The sequence below is a fragment of the Phaethon aethereus genome (genome assembly GCF_964289735.1).
Source record: "Phaethon aethereus genome assembly, chromosome: 2".
Taxonomy (NCBI): Eukaryota; Metazoa; Chordata; class Aves; order Phaethontiformes; family Phaethontidae; genus Phaethon; species Phaethon aethereus.
In genome coordinates, this window is record NC_138582.1 from 107,210,348 (window position 1) to 107,228,318 (window position 17,971).

Below are 17,971 nucleotides of genomic sequence, written 5' to 3' on the forward strand. Positions count from 1 at the left end.
TTTTCTATTATGCATTCCTTTGGATGGTATATTGCCCCGTGCTTTTTCTTTTTAATGAATTAAAAAATGCACAAAGCAAAATAGTTCAGGATGTACCATTGTGTAGTGTATGCAGAAAGACATTCACAAAACTTATGTCCATGGCAAATACAAGACTAAATAGTTAATACAGCACTTTCTTTCAAGGTTTTTGGTAGATATGTATATGCAGTTTCATAACTAATGGCAGCAAGTTGACACATGTATTTAGCCAGATTCCTATTAACCTGCTTAGTAAGTGTACTGTTATAATCATACAGTGTTAAACTACAAAAAATGCTAAAAGCCATGTTTTTAATTAAATGGTTTCCGTGTATCCAACAGTATCATTAAAAATTTAATGTTTCCTTCTTGGATTTACCTACTAGTGAAAATTTCTGCCTTTTTCTTGAAACTGTAAAGAAGCATCAAAAGGTCTCCAGTATGTAAATGAATGTTCTATAAATTCTTTGTATAGTCATTTTCTCTGCTCTTCAGATATCGCCTCTATGCAGATTATAATAAAATTATGAATGTGAAATTCACAACACAATGTTACAGGGCAGTCTGTTTTGAAAGAAAGTTATCTTCTGGCATTCAGAACCAGCGAATGAGCAAAACCTTGGTGAGGCAAGAATAGGTTTCATGCTGACACAGGGGTTTAGTTTTGTTTTTTAAAGATTTCTTTCAAGGACTTGACTTCACATGAGTCTGTGTTAGTGGTTCAAGTCTAATTAAAGCATATGATATTCCTAGCTCATTTTTGGTTTTAATGGTATAAAAGTGCCTTTTGCCTGCATGGTGTATTTCAGTGTAAGAAGGAGGACTATATGATGTCACCTTCAGAGATGTCTGTACCCATTTAACTGTGCCCTTCACAGTGACTACATTGGAAAAACTTCCAGAGGAGCATGAAGGGAGTGAGAAATCTAGCCCGTAGCTGAAATAGCAATCTGAGTACAAAATCTGTACGTCAACCACACATTGAAGGTTGAATTATATACATGCTCTATTGGGATTATTTCTGAGACTGATAAACTCTGGTATGTCATGCTGATGCTTTTTCTATGAGGCATAAACTGGCAGGAATTTTTTATTTAATGTGATTGGCTGTCATTCATCACTACAGGCCATCGTGAGGTTTATGCAGGGGTGTAACATGCCACAGAGTTATTCATTAAAAGTCTTCATCTTTCATCGGAATGAATTATAATGTGGAACAGATGACAAGGATGCAGCAGTAAAATGAGTCTTCTGTGTCAGTCCCGTCTCCTGTTAAACTCTTGTTCGTGAACTTGGATGCCATTGTGCACACATGTGCTGCTGTTGCTCCTCTTTGAAGGCTGCTCTGGTGTCTCTTCGCTCCAGTGGATGAAAATCTGCTTTCAGTATTCATCCTAAATGTATTCAGAGCTAGTGTATATGCAGTTGTTCTTCTGCCAGCATTGTCTCTTAGCATGAATAACTGTTTTCTCCCTGAGGTATTTATAGCAAGAGATTTGACCCCCCCTTGTGTCCCTCAGTCTTCCTTTGGTAAGGCTAAACGAGTCAGCACTCAGCCCTTACATTTTTGTCTTTGAAAGGGTGCAGAGACCTGCTCTTCTTTAGTCTTCGTCAGTTAGTTTAATTCAGAGTCCCTCCAAAGAAATTATTTAAGAGCCAGACTCTTTAAAAGGGACACAAGCTGCTGCCTTGTGGTTTTTTTTTTTTTTAAATACTTACATTAGAAAACTCTTAGAACAAGAAAACTTGGCCCACTGGATAGGCAGAGTAGACCCCTCCTCTCCTTCCACTGTTGACACCTAGCGCAAGGTACAATAGCGTAAACTACATCAGGCAGTGTGCACAGAGGAAATTGTGAGGGCAAATAGCTAAAGAGGTTCTCAAAAGTGTAAGTCAGAAACGGGAAGCTTGCAGGAGACGTAGCAAGACTGGCAGACTAGCAAGAGGGCAAAGGGGAGCTATTGGGGAATTTAGGGACCTTGCTGAATATCTGAGAAGGGATTTGCATTACATGTCACTGCAAAGGATGTCAAACCAGGACTGTTTCCCTTCCTTTGAAGACATTTAGTGTGATACGTAAAGCACAAATATTTGTACCAATTTTAATGTTTTAATTTTTGCAGAATCACAAGAGTGGTTGAAGTTGGAAGGGAGGTCATCTGGTCCAACTCCCCGGTTCAAATGGGGTTGTCTGGAGCCAGTTGCCCAGGACCATGTCCACACAGCTCTTGAGTATCTCCAGGGATGGAGACTCCACAGTCTCCCTGGGAAACCTGTGCCCGTGCTCGGTCACCCTCACAGTAAAAAAGTGTTTCCTGATGTTCAGAAGGAACTTCCTGTGTTTCAGTTTGTGCCCATTGCCTCTTGTCCTGCCACTGGGCACCACTGAAAACAGTCCGGCTCTGTCCTATTTGCACCCTCCCTTCAGATATTTCTAGACATTAGTAAGATCCCCCCGAGACTTCTCCAGGCTGAAACAGTCCCAGCTCTGTCAGCCTTTCCTCAGTGGAGAGGTGCTTAAGGGCCTTAATCATCTTCATGGCCCTTCTCTGGACTCTGTCCAGTGTGCCCATGTCTCTCTTGTACTGGGGAGCCCAGAACTGGACACCGTACTGCAGGTGTGGCCTCACCAGTGCTGGGTAGAGGGCAAGGATCACCTCCTTCGACCTGTTGGCAATACTTGGTCTAACACAGCCTGGGATACCATTAGTCTTTTTTGCCACAGGGGCACACTGCTGGCACATATTCAACTTGGTGTCCAGCAGGACCCCCAGGTCCTTTTCTGCCAAGCTGCTTTCCAGCTGGATGGTCCCCAGCATATGCTGGTGTGTGGGGTTGTTCTTCACCAGCTGCAGGACTTTGCACTTCACCTTGTTGAACTTGATGGCGTTCCTGTGTGCCCATTTTTCCAGCCTGTTGAGGTTCCCCTGGATGGCAGCATGCTTCTCTGGCCTACCAGCCACTCCTCCCAACTTCATGTCATCAGCCAACTTGCTGAGGGTACACTCTGCCCCATCATCCAGGTCATTGATTAAGATGTTAAACGGGACTGGACCCAGTATGGACCCCTGGGGTACACCACTAGTTAGCAGCTTCCAACTAGACTTGGTGCCTCTGATCAGCACTCTCGGGGCCCGGCCATTCAGCCTGTTTTCAGTCCACCTTACTGTCTGCTCACCCAGCCCCTGCATCAACAGCTTGTCTCTGAGGGTGTTATGGGAGACAGTATCAAAGGCCATACTGATGTCCAGGAATGCATTGTCCACTGCTTTCCCCTCATCTACCAAGCCAGTCATTTCATCACAGAAGGTTATCAGGCTGATCAATGATGACTTCCCCTTGATGAAGCCATGCTGACTCCACGAAGATGATCAGGGGCTGGAGCACCTCCCCTATGAGGACAGGCTGAGAGAGTTGGGGTTGTTTAGCCTAGAGAAGAGAAGGCTCCAGGGACACCTTATAACAGCCTTCCGGTACTTCAAGGGTGCCTGCAGCAAAGATGGGGAGGGACTCTATAAGGGAGTATAGTGATAGCATGACGGGTGATGGTTTTAAACTGAAAGAGGGTAGATTTTGATTAGATGTAAGGAAGACATTCTTTATGATAAGGGTGGTGAGGCACTGGAATAAGTTGCCCAGAGAAGTTGTGGATGCCCTCTCCCTGGAAGTGTTCAAGGCCAGGTTGGATGGGGCTTTAAGCAACCTGATCTAGTGGAAGGTGTCCCTGCCCACGGCAGGGGTGTTGGAACAAGATGATCTTTAAGGTCCCTTCCAACCAAAACCATTCTATGATCTATGATTCTATGATCCACAAGCAGCTGGTGCTTTTCCCCTTAAAGATTTCTGCTTAGGTACGCATTTTTGGCAATGTTACACAGAACCTGTTCCAGGTTGCAACCAACTGCTTGTGCCCTCCCAGTAATCTAAGACGACTTAAAAAATGGATTCACCTCAAATTCCTGCATGGCCTTTTAAAAAACTAAGCATTTAAAATCATGAAATTATGTTTTCATCATTGTAAAAATCTTACAAGATCTTTGGTAAAGAGTTGTTTCAAGAGTTCTTGAAAACATAGAATTAGCTTTTTGTACAACAATGACTTTTTTCTGGTATTGTGTACATACTATCCTCAAATACTATTTTTTTAAGATCTACAGCTATTCATATCCTGCCTAATTAAATTTGACTTGTAGGCTTTCTCCTCTTGTCACCTGTATTATATACAAGTTGTGATTTGTTTGTAAAGGAGATGGCAGGCTTGAAAGAAAATACAGAAAAACAAACTTAGATAAAATGCAGTATGGATGGGGGATCAAAACATGGGATGGGCTTGGTCCAGGAAATCTGCGTGCTTATATTTACTGCAGTAAAATAATCCAGCTGTCAAAATAAACAGAACTATGTTGGTTTGTATATTGAAGTACTAGTTTCCAGCCTTTTCGTTTGCAAGGTAATGTGAAACTCCCATTGAAGTGGATGATAGCTCTTTATACCTAGGACATGCAAGTGATGAGATGAGGCCCTCAGACCTCAGCAGGAAGCTTCCCAGCACACAAACCTCTCCCTGCATATGAAAGTAGTTAAAATGCATTCATATAACTGAGTGCTATAGCAAGCTCACAGCCATATTCTCACATATATCAGCATGTTTTTCTCGAAGTGACAAAGAAGGACAACCCCTGAAAGTAGCTGCTGGATTAAATCATTGTCCTTGTGGGAGTCCTCAAACAACTTTTGATGGCTTTGGTCTCTTTCTGTAGCAAGTGCCAGGCATTTGAAATAGCACTTAGGAGTCTGTGAAGGATTTTTATGAGGAAATCTGGCTTAATATGTGTCAATCTTCTTCCTCAAAAGGTGGTTACCTAAAAAATCCCAAACGCTGGTCTCGATCACGTAAGTGACAAACCAACAATATATGGTATGTACATGCACTGAGACTTGTGGATATGAATTTGTTCCTGTCAAATATATATTTGATCTCTCATTGTCTAGTTAATTGGAGAACATTTGATATTTGATTTTATTTGTTCTGGGTTATTTCTTGGAACCACCCATATCTATTCCTCAGAAGAAGCAGAACAAGCATGGTTTGTATCTCTGCAACGTTAATGTTTAATCACATTTCACAATAGCTTAGGACTTCTATAACTCATTTTGTTAGAATAACTCACTGAAGATCTCAGAATTTTGCTTGCTGTTACCTCTGATGAATTTATTAGATCTGGGATATCTTTATGTTCATGCCTGAACCTCAGTCCAGTTCACTGAGTGACATACCGTCTGTGTATACATTTTCCTGTGTGCGTAGTCACACAAAGGTTGGCCATTTGTAAGGACTGCATTCTAAGGTTATCTAAGTGTGTATGTACTTCCAGACAAAAGCAGTATGTTGCTGAGATATAACAGGTAAGATGTTTAGAAAGTGCTGCAGAGATAAAAATCCTATGTGAGTTTGAAATGGCTGCAATCACTGTAAAAGAGGAACAATGTAAAGTGTCTCACAAGATTTTCTTTGGCTTTTTTTTTTTTTTCCCCAAAGGAGATCATTAATCATGTATAAAATTCTAGATTCCTGCATGGAAAAATCCAGTCTCAAGTTAATGTCTATAAACTAGATATGCTAGATGTTGTTGGCAAATGCCTTGAGTAGTGGACCTGTAAACATTAATACTATGTTCAATTTATTAATTGTTCTTGTGATTTCTGAGGTAGTAAAGTTGTAGGTCTGTGCATCTGAAAAATCAGGACCTTTGCCTATCTTTGCCCATCTTTGCCCATTCCTTCTATGTTCAGTGGCAGTAGCTGAGGTTGACTTAGTATCTCTGGAGCTGTTAGTATCTCTGTTTGTACATGTTGGGTAGATTACAGACCTGTTTAAAGATGATGGGATTTAACCAGTTTTTAAGCAGTCATGTTTTTTACACTCTCCAGTTTGACTCATAAAGTTCAAGTGAATGTGTATGTGCATGCTACTTGGCTCAGGAATAGGAGAAATAGTTTATCAAAACTTTCTTTCTGAAAATCCAGCTTACCCAATATTTCCAGATACATTTCCAGGATATGCCCCAGAAAAATGGATTTACCATTTTTTTCCCTTTCTGAGGACTGGCAGGATTCTCTAGTGGTTAGAGCTGGCTAAGAAGAGCTGTGCTGCAATGGGTGTTGCACAGGAACACATTGGCTCCCTGACCTAGTGCAGGAGGACACTAAAATAAAGGCTGTTTCATGACAAAAAGGAAAAAGAGAGAGATCAACAGAATCACACAGAATCACAGAATCATTAAGGTTGGAAAAGACCTTTAAGATCATCAAGTCCAACCATCAACCCAACACCACCATGCCCCACTAAACCATGTCCTGAAGGGCCACATATACATGCTTTTTAAATACTTCCAGTGATGGTGACTCCACCACCTCCTTGGGCAGCCTGTTCCAATGTTTGATCACCCTCTCAGTAAAGAAATTCTTCCTAATATCTAAACTCCCCTGGTGCAATCTGAGGCCATCTCCTCTTGTGCTATCACTAGTTACGTGGAAGAAGAGACCAACACCCACCTCACCACAACCCACTTTCAGGTAGTTGTAGAGAGCGATAAGGTCTCCCCTCAGCCTCCTCTTCTCCAGACTAAACAACCCCAGTTCCCTCAGCCACTCCCCCTAAGACTTGTGCTCCAGACCCTTCACCAGCTTCATTGCCCTTCTCTGGACATGCTCCAGCACCTCAATGTCTTTCTTGTAGTGAGGGGCCCAAAACTGAACACAGTATGCGAGGTGGAGCCTCCCTAGTGCCAAATCACTTCCCTCATCCTGCTGGCCACGCTATTTCTGATACAGGCCAGGATGCTGTTGCCTGCCTTGGCCACCTGGGCACACTGCTGGCTCATATTCAGCTGACTGTCAACCAGCTCCCCCAGGTCCTTTTCCTCCAGGCAGCTCTCCAGCCACTCCTCCCCAAGCCTGTAGTGTTGCATGGGGTTGTTGTGACCCAACTGCAGGACCCAACACTTGGCCTGATTAAACCTTATACAGTTGACCTCTGCCCATCGATCCAGCCTGTCCAGATCCCTCTGCAGAGCCCTCCTACCCTGCAGCAGACCAACACTCCCACCCAACTTGGTGTCATCTGCAAACTGACTGAGGGAGCACTGGATCCCCTCATCCAGATCATCAATAAAGACATTGAACAAGACCAGCCCCAGAACTGAGCCCTGGGGAACACTGCTTGTGACCAGCCGCCAGCCAGATTTAATGCCATTCACCATGAGTCTCTGAGCTCGGCTGTCCAGCCAGTTCTTTACCCAGCGAGGAGTAAACCTGTCTAAGCCATGAGCTGCCAGTTTCTCTAGGAGAAAGTTATCTCTAGGAGAAGTTACCTCCTTCTCTAGGCACACACTCCAAGACTGATGGAACACGTTCCAAGATGAGGAACTTGGTCTTCCTGCTGCATTCTTGTCAAACCGGAGGAAGTGGAGCATTAGAAAGGTTGTAGCCCAGACCACTAATGCTGCTGCATTGCACCCATAATCAACACCTTCCACATACATCCACTCTTTCAGTTGAGGTCCAAGCTTCTCCCAAGACCAGGCTCTGCATCAATATTGATTGCCCTGGCTGAGCGCCCACCCCAGCCAAAGGGTACATAAACAGGAGAGTCTGGGCATGACCATTGCTCAAAGCTTCACCTGGGCCAGATGGCATCAGGGGAGGGAGTACTGCTTGGTCTGCCCAAGGCTTGCCTGAGCCCTGAGCATGGGGCTTTTAAGCCAACCTGCAATGAACAGTGTTAAGAAATGTGTGGGCTTATGGGGCTTTGTGCCCTTAAACCTATGTAGAAAATCAGCCGCTACCAACCAGGTCCTTTTGGCTGTTGTGGTTTAGCCCCAGCCGGCAACTAAGCCCCACGCAGCCACTCGCTCACTCCCCCATGGTGGGACGGGGGAAAGAATCGGAAGAGTAAAAGTGACAAAATTCATGGTTTGAGATAAAGACAGTTTAACAGGTAAAGCAAAAGCTGTGCACGCAAGCAAAGTAAAACAAGGAATTCATTCACTGCTTCCCATGGGCAGGCAGGTATTCAGCCATCTCCAGGGAAGCAGGGCTGCATCACGTGTAATGGTTTCTTGGGAAGACAGACGCCATCACTCCGAATATCCCTGCACCCGTTCTTTCTTCTCCGTCCCAGCTTTATATACTGAGCATGTTGTCATATGGTATGGAATATCCCTTTGGCCAGCCTGGGTTAGCTGTCCTGGCTGTGTCCCCTCCCAGCTTCCCATGCACCCCCAGCCTCCTTGCTAGCAGGACAGCACGAGAAGCTGGACTGTCCTTGAACTGTCCTTGACTATTTAACAGCAACTCAAAACATCAGAACGTTATCAACGTTTTCTCATCCCAAATCCAAAACATAGCCTCACACTAGCTTCTGTGAAGAAAATTAATTCTATCCTGGCTGAAACCAGGACAGCTGTGCTGAGAAAGAAAGAGCAACATGCCTAGAGAGGGAGCCAACTGTACGGTATGCTGTGGAAAAACATGTAAACTTGAGCCTTGGAAAGAGGGAGGCTACAGAACTAGACATGGAGTTTTTGGAAAGTGAGCTGTGGTGAAAAGGGAGAGTATGTGGGGATTTAACCTTTTTTTTTTTTTAATACTATCAACATTGCTAGTTCTTATTTCTACTCCAATAAAAGTATGGGTAGCTTAAGACTTGCATTTGCCTTACATTTAGATCAACGTAATAGCAGTAATAAAGGGAAAAAATGAAAATACTTTTGAAAATACAGTGGATGATCTAAATATAAACAGGTCATTAAGGTATATATAAAAGACTTTCATTGTTGACAAAAAATGCTGACCTTGAGAACTGCAAAATTATGAAACGTCAAAAAATCAGGAGGATGTCCAAAAGTTGCTTTGTGTTGTTTGGTTTTTGGCTTTAGATCCTCAGGAGTTCTTCACGGTTAGAAACATGCTTATTTTTAAAACTGATAGCTCAGGTTCTTGTGTAATTAGCCAACTCTGGGACCTTTATGGGAACACAAGGCAAAGTGCCATGAGACCTTTGATAACATTGTGAGGGTCAGTAGCATTGTTTATGGGACTGTTTACAGGATACCTACGCTATATAATGGAACTTGGCTTGTATTTCTGCTTCACATCTCTGTAAACTCTGCCCTGGAGCTGGGTGTGCCTGAAGAGTGTGCAGGAGGATCTCTCTGACTTTCAAGTCATCCCTGGGATTTGTGGTCATGTGAACAAGGCATTCCCTTTCTTGCACGCTCTTGTATCAAATATTTACAATCAAAAAACCTCTGTAGAAGAAGCATTGAGGTTTTTTTGCCTTATTGTCTCATCTTGATCTGACCTATTGTCAACTGGTGGTGTGACGTAGCCAAAGGGTGGCAGTGATGCAGCTCACAGTAGCACAGCCCCCTGAGCAGCCCCCTAGGGAGCTGTTACTCTGTTTTTCTACTTCTCCATTAACGACTGTTCGCAACGGGCGCCGGAGCGGTGCGAGGAGCACCAGCAGCGGCGGCGGGACACACGAGTGGTGACACACGGGGACAAGCAGAGCCTCGTCTCAACAGGGGGCGTCCCCCGAGCAAGTGGTCCCGGAGCCGCTGATTGGACTAGACAGCAAGGGGCGGAGCCTGCACCCGGCAGCTCGGGAGGTTTAAGCAGGCGACAACATTCAGCCCAGCTGATGGCAACGGAGGAGCACGCGTGTTTCCCAACGGGCGGGCGGTCGCGTGAGTGGCGGTATGGCGAGTACCCCGCAAAAAGGAGTGTTCCCGGCTTCATCTGAGCTTCTAGCACCTGGCAGGACACAGACAGAGCTCCTGTTCAATCATGCGGCCCCCCCAGGTTCCATCTGGGGGCTGCGCGAAGGGATATTCCTAGGGGTGGAAAGTGATTGCCAGCAAGCCTGTGGGAGGTGTGACCGTATTGATGAGCTGCTCTGCTTGGTGGCCGAGCTGCAGGAGGAAGTGGGCAGACTGAGGAGTATTCGAGAGTCTGAGAGGGAGTTTGATCAATGGAGCTGTACTCTGCTATCTGTGATGTGTGCAAGCCAACTCAGGGTGGCCACTAAGGTGGCCAGTGCTGGATCTGCTTTGTGCCAGGAGGAAGGCAGTGTCACAGGGGATAAGGAGGGGTGGAAGAAGGTCACAGCACAGGGCTGTAAGAGAAACCACTCCTTACCCTCTAAGATACCCTTGAAGATACCCTTACAGAATGGGTATGAGGCCCTGGATATGGCAGATGAAGTGCTTAATGAGAAAGAGGAGGAACCTGCGCAAGTAATCTTGACACGGTCGGAATGACCAACCCCTTGCAACAAATCCCACATTACAACCAGCGCTGAGAAGAAACAACGATGAGTTCCGGTCTTTGGTGATTCCCTCCTGTGCAGAATGGAAGAACCCATTTGCAGACTGGACCCTCTTTTCAGGGGGGATTGCTGTCTCCTTGAGGCCGAATTAGAGATGTCACCACAAGACTGAAGACCCTAGTACAACCTTGAGATCCATTCCTGCTCTTTCACGTGGGTACTAATGGTATCACAATAAAAAGTCTGAGGTCATCAAAAGAGATTTCAGAACTCTGGGAAGAATGCTAAAAAATTCGGGAGCAACACATAGTGTTTCCTTCAATCCTCTTAGTAATGGGGGGAGACTTTGGAAGAAATAAGGTGAGCCCAGGATATCAAGACCTGGCTCCAGGACTGGTGTTTCTGCCAAAACTTTGAGGTTTTAAATCATGGAAGATCTTTCAGGACACAAGGTATGCTGGGACCCAACGGGATCCACCTATCCCAAAGTGGAAAACTTAACTTTGGGGGTAAGCTGGCGAGACTGATCAAGAGAGCTTTAAACTAGAATTGATGGGGGAAGGAGATACCAACAGGATTGCAGAAGGTAAGCAAAGGGTCGGCATGCTATTATTTGAGGGTGGCAATGCTAGAGGGAGCATTTACACTGCTCCTGGGAGCACAGAGGGCTCAGGAGCATATCTGAAATGCTTGTACACCAATGCATGTAGTATGAGAAAGAAACAGGAAGAATTGGAGTGTTGGTTAGTTCTCAGAACTATGATTTCATTGGTATTAGTGAGACTTGGTGAAATGAGTCCCATGACTGGAGTGCTGGGATGGAGGGCTACAGGCTGTTCAAGACAGATAGTCAGGGCAGGTGAGGTGGAGGTGTTGCACAATATGTGAGGGAGAGATTTGATTGTACAGCCCTTACAGTTAGTGATGATGTGGTTGAGAGCCTCTAGGAGAAGGTTAGGGGGATGGAAAACAGCAGAGATGTTGCAGTGGGTGATTTACTACTGATTGCCCAGCCAGGATGTAAGCACTGATGAATTATTCTAATAGGCAATTAGGAGAAATTTCTGGATTGATAGCTCTTGTTCTTATGGGAGATTTCAATTTCCCAGACATCAGATGGGAATATCATACTTCTGTGACAAGCAGGTCTTGGAAATTCTTGAAATCTGTAGGAAATAACTACTTGTCACAGGTACTGTGAGCCAACTAGAAAAGATGCCCTCCTAGACTGGCTGTTTGTGAATAGAGAAGGACTTGTGGAAGATGTGATAGTAGGTGGCTCTCACGGCCACAGTGGTCATGAAATGGTTGAGTTTAAAATTTTCAGTGTAATGAGAAAAAAGGACGGCAGAGTAGCTACCCTGGACTTCAAGCTATTCAGGGAGCTATTTAGCAGAGTGCCCTGGGAGACTGCTTTTGAGGGCTTAGGAGTCCACGAGTGCTGGTCTTCTAGAAGCACAGGTGCAGCCGATTCCACTGGGTTGTAAGTCAAGCAAGCACTGCAGAAGACCAGCTTGGCTGGTGTCCTGGTTTCATCCAGGATAGAGTTCATTTTCTTCATAGAAGCTAGTGTGAGGCTATGTTTTGGATTTGGGATGAGAAAATGTTGATAACGTGCTGATGTTTTGAGTTGTGGCTAAGTAGTCAAGGACTGTCCAGCTACTGGTGCTGTCCTGCTAGCAAGAAGGCTGGGGGTGCACGGGAAGCTGGGAGGGGACACAGCTCACCCAGGCTGACCAAAGAGATATTCCCTACCATATGACGTCATACTCAGTATATAAAGCTGGGATGAGGAAGAAGGAAGGGGTGGAGGAACATTCGGAGTGGTGGCGTCTGTCTTCCCAAGAAACCATTACATGTGATGGAGCCCTTCTTTCCTTGAGATGGCTGAACACCTGCCTGCCCATGGGGAGTGGTGAATGGATTCCTGGTTTTGCTCTGCTTGCATGTGTGGCTTTTGCTTTACCTGTTAAACTGTGTTTATCTCAAACCATGAGTTTTCTCACTTTTACTCTTCCAATTCTCTCCCCTGTCCCACTGTAAGGGAGTGAGCGAGCGGCTGTGTGGATCTTAGTTGCCAACTGGGATTAAACCATGACAATTAAACAGGGAACTCCTCATGGAGCTCAGGAGGAAAAAGAAATTGGTATGATCTCTGGAAGCGAGGTCAGGCTTCGCAGGAAGATTACAGAGCTGTGGTTCGCATATGCAGGAAGAAGACCCAAAAGGCCAAAGCTCAGTTAGAGTTGAAACTGGCCAGTGTTGGGTCAGACAACAAGAAAGGCTTTTTTAAGTATGTTAATAACAGGAGGAGGTCTAAAGAAAACATTGGACTGACACTTGTTGAAGATGGTCACCTTGACTAATAGGGATGAAGAAAAGGCAGAGGCATTCAATACTTTTTTTTGCCTCAGTCTTTAATGGTGCTGACAGACCTTGGGCTGCCCATTCCCCTGAGTTGGAGGACCACAACATGGAGTGACTTTCCATTTGTGGGCACTGAAATTGTAAGACGCCAGCTGAATCAGCGGAATGTTCACAAGTCTGTGGGGCCCGATGGGCTTAATCCCAGAGTGCTGAAGGAGCTAGCAGGTATTATGGCAGAACCATATGGCAGGATCATCTACCAAAGGTCTTGGGAGTCTGGGGAGGTCCCTCCCTGCTAACTGGAAGTTAGCTGATATTCCAGTTTACAAGAAGGATGTGAGGGAAGACCCAGGGAACTACAGACCTGTTAGTCTAACCTTAGTTGCTGGGAAAATTATGGAGAAGATTATACTGGGTACTACTGAAAGGCATTTAAAGAATAATGCAATCATCAGGCACAGACAACATGGGTTCACCAAAGGAAAGTCTGGTCTAACTAATCTGATATCGTTCTATCTATCTTAGGAAGTTTGCTGATGATACTAAACTGGGAGGTGCTGTTGACTTTCTCAAAGGACAAGAGACCTTGCAGAGGGATCTGGATAGATTGAAGGATTGGGCTGTGATTAATGGGATAAATTGAACAAGACCAAATGCTGGATTCTGTACCTGGGATGGAGCAATGCTAGGCACAAGTCTCAGCTGGGTCAGGAGTGGCTGGAGAACAGCCCTGCAAAAAGGTGTCTGGGGGTGCTGGCTGACAGCAGGCTCAATAGGAGTCAGCAGTGTGCCCCGGCAGCCAAGAGGGCAAACCGCATCCTGGGGTACATCAACCACAGCATAACCAGCCAGTCCAAAGAGGTGATTCCCTGTATTCAGTGTTGGTACGGCCTCACCTTGAATATCGCGTGCCATTCTGGGCCCCACCATTTAAGAAGAATGTTAAGGTACTTGAATGCATCCCAAGAAGGGCAACAAAGCTGGGGAAGGGGCTGGCAGGCATGTCCTCTGAAGAGTAGCTGAGGCCAGGGGGTTTGACTAGTTTGGAGAGAAGGAGGCTGAGGGGCGACCTCCCTGCTCCCTCCAGCTTCCTGAGGAGGAAAAGTGGAGAGGGAGGTGCTGAACTCTTCTCCCTGGTACCCAGTGCCAGGACACGGGGGAATGGCTCAAAGCTGCGTCCATCAGGGGAGGTTTGGACTTGACATGAGGAACCATTTCTTTACTGAGAGGGTGGTCAAATCCTGTACCAGGCTTCCTAGAGAGGTGGTCAGTGTGCCATGTCTGTCAGTGTTTAAGAGGCTTTTGGATAATGCCTTTAATAACATGCTTTAGCTTTTGGTTGGTCCTGAAGTGGTCAGGCAGTTGGACTAGGTGGTCATTGTAGGTCCCTTCCATCTGAATTCTAGTCTATTCCCATATGTGTATGAAATATGCAAATAAGAAACTGGAACATGATCAGATGTTTTCCTTATCAGGATGAAATATTGCCTTATTGTTCCTCAAAACAATTGTGACTAGAACCAACGTTTTTTGGTGACCTCACAGTTCATATTTGTACACATTTTTGAAGAAGTAAAATTTTCTCCTTCACAGCATTTCATGTAATGGTGGGAATAATCTTTTTCCCTCCACTTTGCCAAAACAGCATGAAAGACCTTTCAATTTTCTTTGAATATCACTGCAAGCAATGATCCAAAAGATGAACTTCACTTCCATCTGCTGGTGAACCTATAATATAGCATGTAGCTGGTTACTGAGTTGTGGTACACTTAGGAGTTAACTGTAGTTTGAATGGAACAGCTATCGTGTTCACTATCCAATAAGCGGTTTTATTTTTTCATAGTGTAACTCACCAACAGAAAAGAACCCTAAGGGCTAGTGAAACATCCAATCTTTCTTGTAAAGTACTTTGCCACCTATGTACTATCAGAATGGGTTGGATTCTATTTATCACAGGCAAATGATACAGATGCTGTTACACTACTGAAGACTCATGTTTCTTCACAGTGAAGCATCAGTACTGCTGAGCCTCTTGGAATTTTCTGAAGAGCTAGCCATAACTTGTTGGTTGTGTCTTTTTAAGGCTTCAAGACCTGGAATCAAGTTAGTAGCTTGCCTTTCTTTCATGTTCAAAAGAAAGGTTGTATAGCCTTCTAATTTTCAGTGAAAAACCTTTCAGTGTGAGCACTACCTGTTCCGTCAGCATAAAACAAATCTAAATGCATTCGGTAATGATTTTTTTTAGATTAATCAGTATTTGAATCTTGATAAAAATTTTTAAAGCTGGACATACAGTGAAATTGAGTATTATAAAAAACTATTTAGAAAAACAATGTCTGCTGGTATGTCTTCTTTCCAAATCTAATCGTTACAGGCACTGAAGAGTCAGGACTTTCTCTATTAAGATTTGAGACTGTATTAAAGTCTGTATATCTACTATGAGGAGATGTCATGCATAGCTGTATATCTTAATGTTAAAAACCAGAAAAAAAATTTTCTTAGAACAATTTTATTGTGGGATTTTTTTAAGATCTCACACTCAGTTTAAAAAAATAAAATTGCTTTCTGAGTACTAGCATTTAACATTTACATATATCTAATTATGAAGTCTGGAAATACACTTATGCGGGTAAAAATAAAACCAGTGAAGTTCTTAATAAATATGTGACTCCAGCAGCTGGAGCTGGTTTTAATTTAAAATACCAACTATTCTACAACCTATTTCACATTAAGATGCATACATGGACTGGCAACACTGTGAAGCTTCTGATTCAGTGCTTTGCTGTATGGAGAGAGAATTATAGATAATAAGCAAATTTAATTGCTTTGCTGAAGCAGTTCCTGGATTAGATAACACTGAAAGAATCCTCTGACTTTTACATCAGTAAGAATTGCCAATGGCAAATGTACATCTTGTGGAGCTTACTTAGAAATATGCAGATAATGAATTATAACAGATTAATGCACTACATTTGCTATAACCAAATCTGCTTATTTTTACTTCTCTAACTGCCAGCTCTTTGAAGCAACACTACAGGCATCTTTGTTGCCAGTTTTGGTATCGCTTATTGCCAATTCAAAGCAGTGGTTCCCCACATGAAGGGTGCACATAATCCTATAGAGAGCATTTGTGTTGTCTTACCTGATGACTTGCTTGAATATATCATGGAAAGGCATCTGAACACCTTTAATGCATGCACATATACATTAACATGTCTTATTTATATGCACATGTGTATATACATGTATATATCTTTATATAAACTTCACAATGCCAAAGAGAATTAATTTTAATATATCATTTTGCTGCCATATCATCGATCTTGTATGCACACAATAGTAAATCTATATATGTATATGTATGTCTGTATGTTTACCCGTTAAGCTTACTAGGCTGTGCATATGGTGCTTATTTCTGCTGTGGGCATGGATTCCAATTCAAAACTACACGTAGACTGAAGGTCTTCCTTGCTGCAATTAGCAGCTGATTGTACTTTAGGTACTCCATGAGACATGCTCATCAGTGCTTAACAATGTGACACTGATGATACAGGTATTGTGTGACAGCTGTAAGTTATCCAGAAGAACGGAGATTTTTTATTACAACTTGGACAACTTGGTGGTAGAAAAGGGGTGAGAACAGAGAGGAGCTACTGTTTCGGGACATGACATAGGCATAATTTTTTTTTTTTTTAATAAAGAAGAGGTCTTAGAAGTCATGATTAATTAATTTTCCTGCATTCTCACAGACAAGTTGAAGACATTAGGTATCTGATATCCAGTTCAGTTTGTCATTTTTACATAGTTGCTTCTTACTTTTCATTAGAATTTATCCTATCTGAGCAGAACTTCTGCACTTACAGAAATGATACAGTGTACTACCTCACAGGGACTTGAGTTTCAGAAGCTGTGCATTTTAATGCGAACAAAATGGAGATTCAAAAGTGAAGTGCTGAGTGCTGGTGTGTTCAGTGGAGAGTCTGGGTGGTGTGGAGAATGGCCACGTGCTTCAGGAGAATGAAAAGACAATGGGTGCTGTTATGTTCCACTAGTTTCTTGCTAACTGCTGTGATGATTTCTAAATGTGGGGAAAAGGTTGGCAGCATTTAATTAGATCTGTGAGGAGAGTGGAAGTAATTTTGCCTAACTTGTATGTAGAGTTTTGGGTTTTTTATGTAACCAAAATTCTAACCAAAGACTTCCAGAATCAAAGTTGTCATGCATTGACTAATTGTGTTGTATTTTTTTATATATACGTATATGTGCACTGTATTATATTTTGTGTATACTGAAATGGAGTGAAATGAAAGCTTGTAAAATTTAAGGAGTCCAGCCATGCAAGGTGATAATAGAGCCAAAACCAAACTTTAACTTCAGAGCCCCTGACAGTCCCAATAGCCATCAAATTACTTTTGTGCCCAGGTTTATTTCAGCTCATTTCCTCAGGAGCATCTGCCTTTATTATTGCTGAGAGCATGCAGTAGGAAGAGGATGGTTGGCGTGGAAACTGAACCCTGTCTTGGGGAATGTTTTGCATTTAAGTTATTATTTTTGCTAGGCTGTACTTGGAATTGTACTTAGATGTTTTAAAGCCACTGATTGTTGTTTAGGGGCCCTCTTTTAGTCTTTGGAATTAACCAGCATGAAGAAAGGCTTAGCAATGGGATCAGGCTGGTTGACTGGGAGTCCCTTAGGTACTAGCACTGTCACCCTTTCATTTCCATTTCCAGCAGTGGCAGTGCCAGCTGGTGATCCCTTTTTTCCCGACACAATTTGAAAGAACCCTAAAGTTGTAAAAATTCCGTTGCCAGAACTGCAGCATGCTTTCCAAAATACAGCCCAGGTTCCTCAAAACTTTTTGCTGACAGATAAAAATTTCTGCCCAGCAGATGGCACGATTGTACAGTGCCTGAGACCTGCTTGGGAATGTAAAACTGTAATTCTCTTAAATTAGACTTTTCTAGGTGCTATTCAGCTAGTTAATATTACACAGAGTAATTGCTCAGTGACACTTATGCTTCTTGTTCTACACAAAACAGGGGACATCCGTGAGATGTCAGTCAGTACCCTGGGAGGAGATGGTCCTTTTGAACAGTGTAAGTTGTTGAGCATTGTTGTATTCTAAAGTTGAAGCCATTGTGTTTAAACGGAATGGTGCCACGGTTTCTAAAATGCAGGAAATGATGGAGGTGGTTTCGGTGGATGTGGGCAATGAAGAGTGTATGAATGGGGTCTAGAGACCTACTGGGGGGA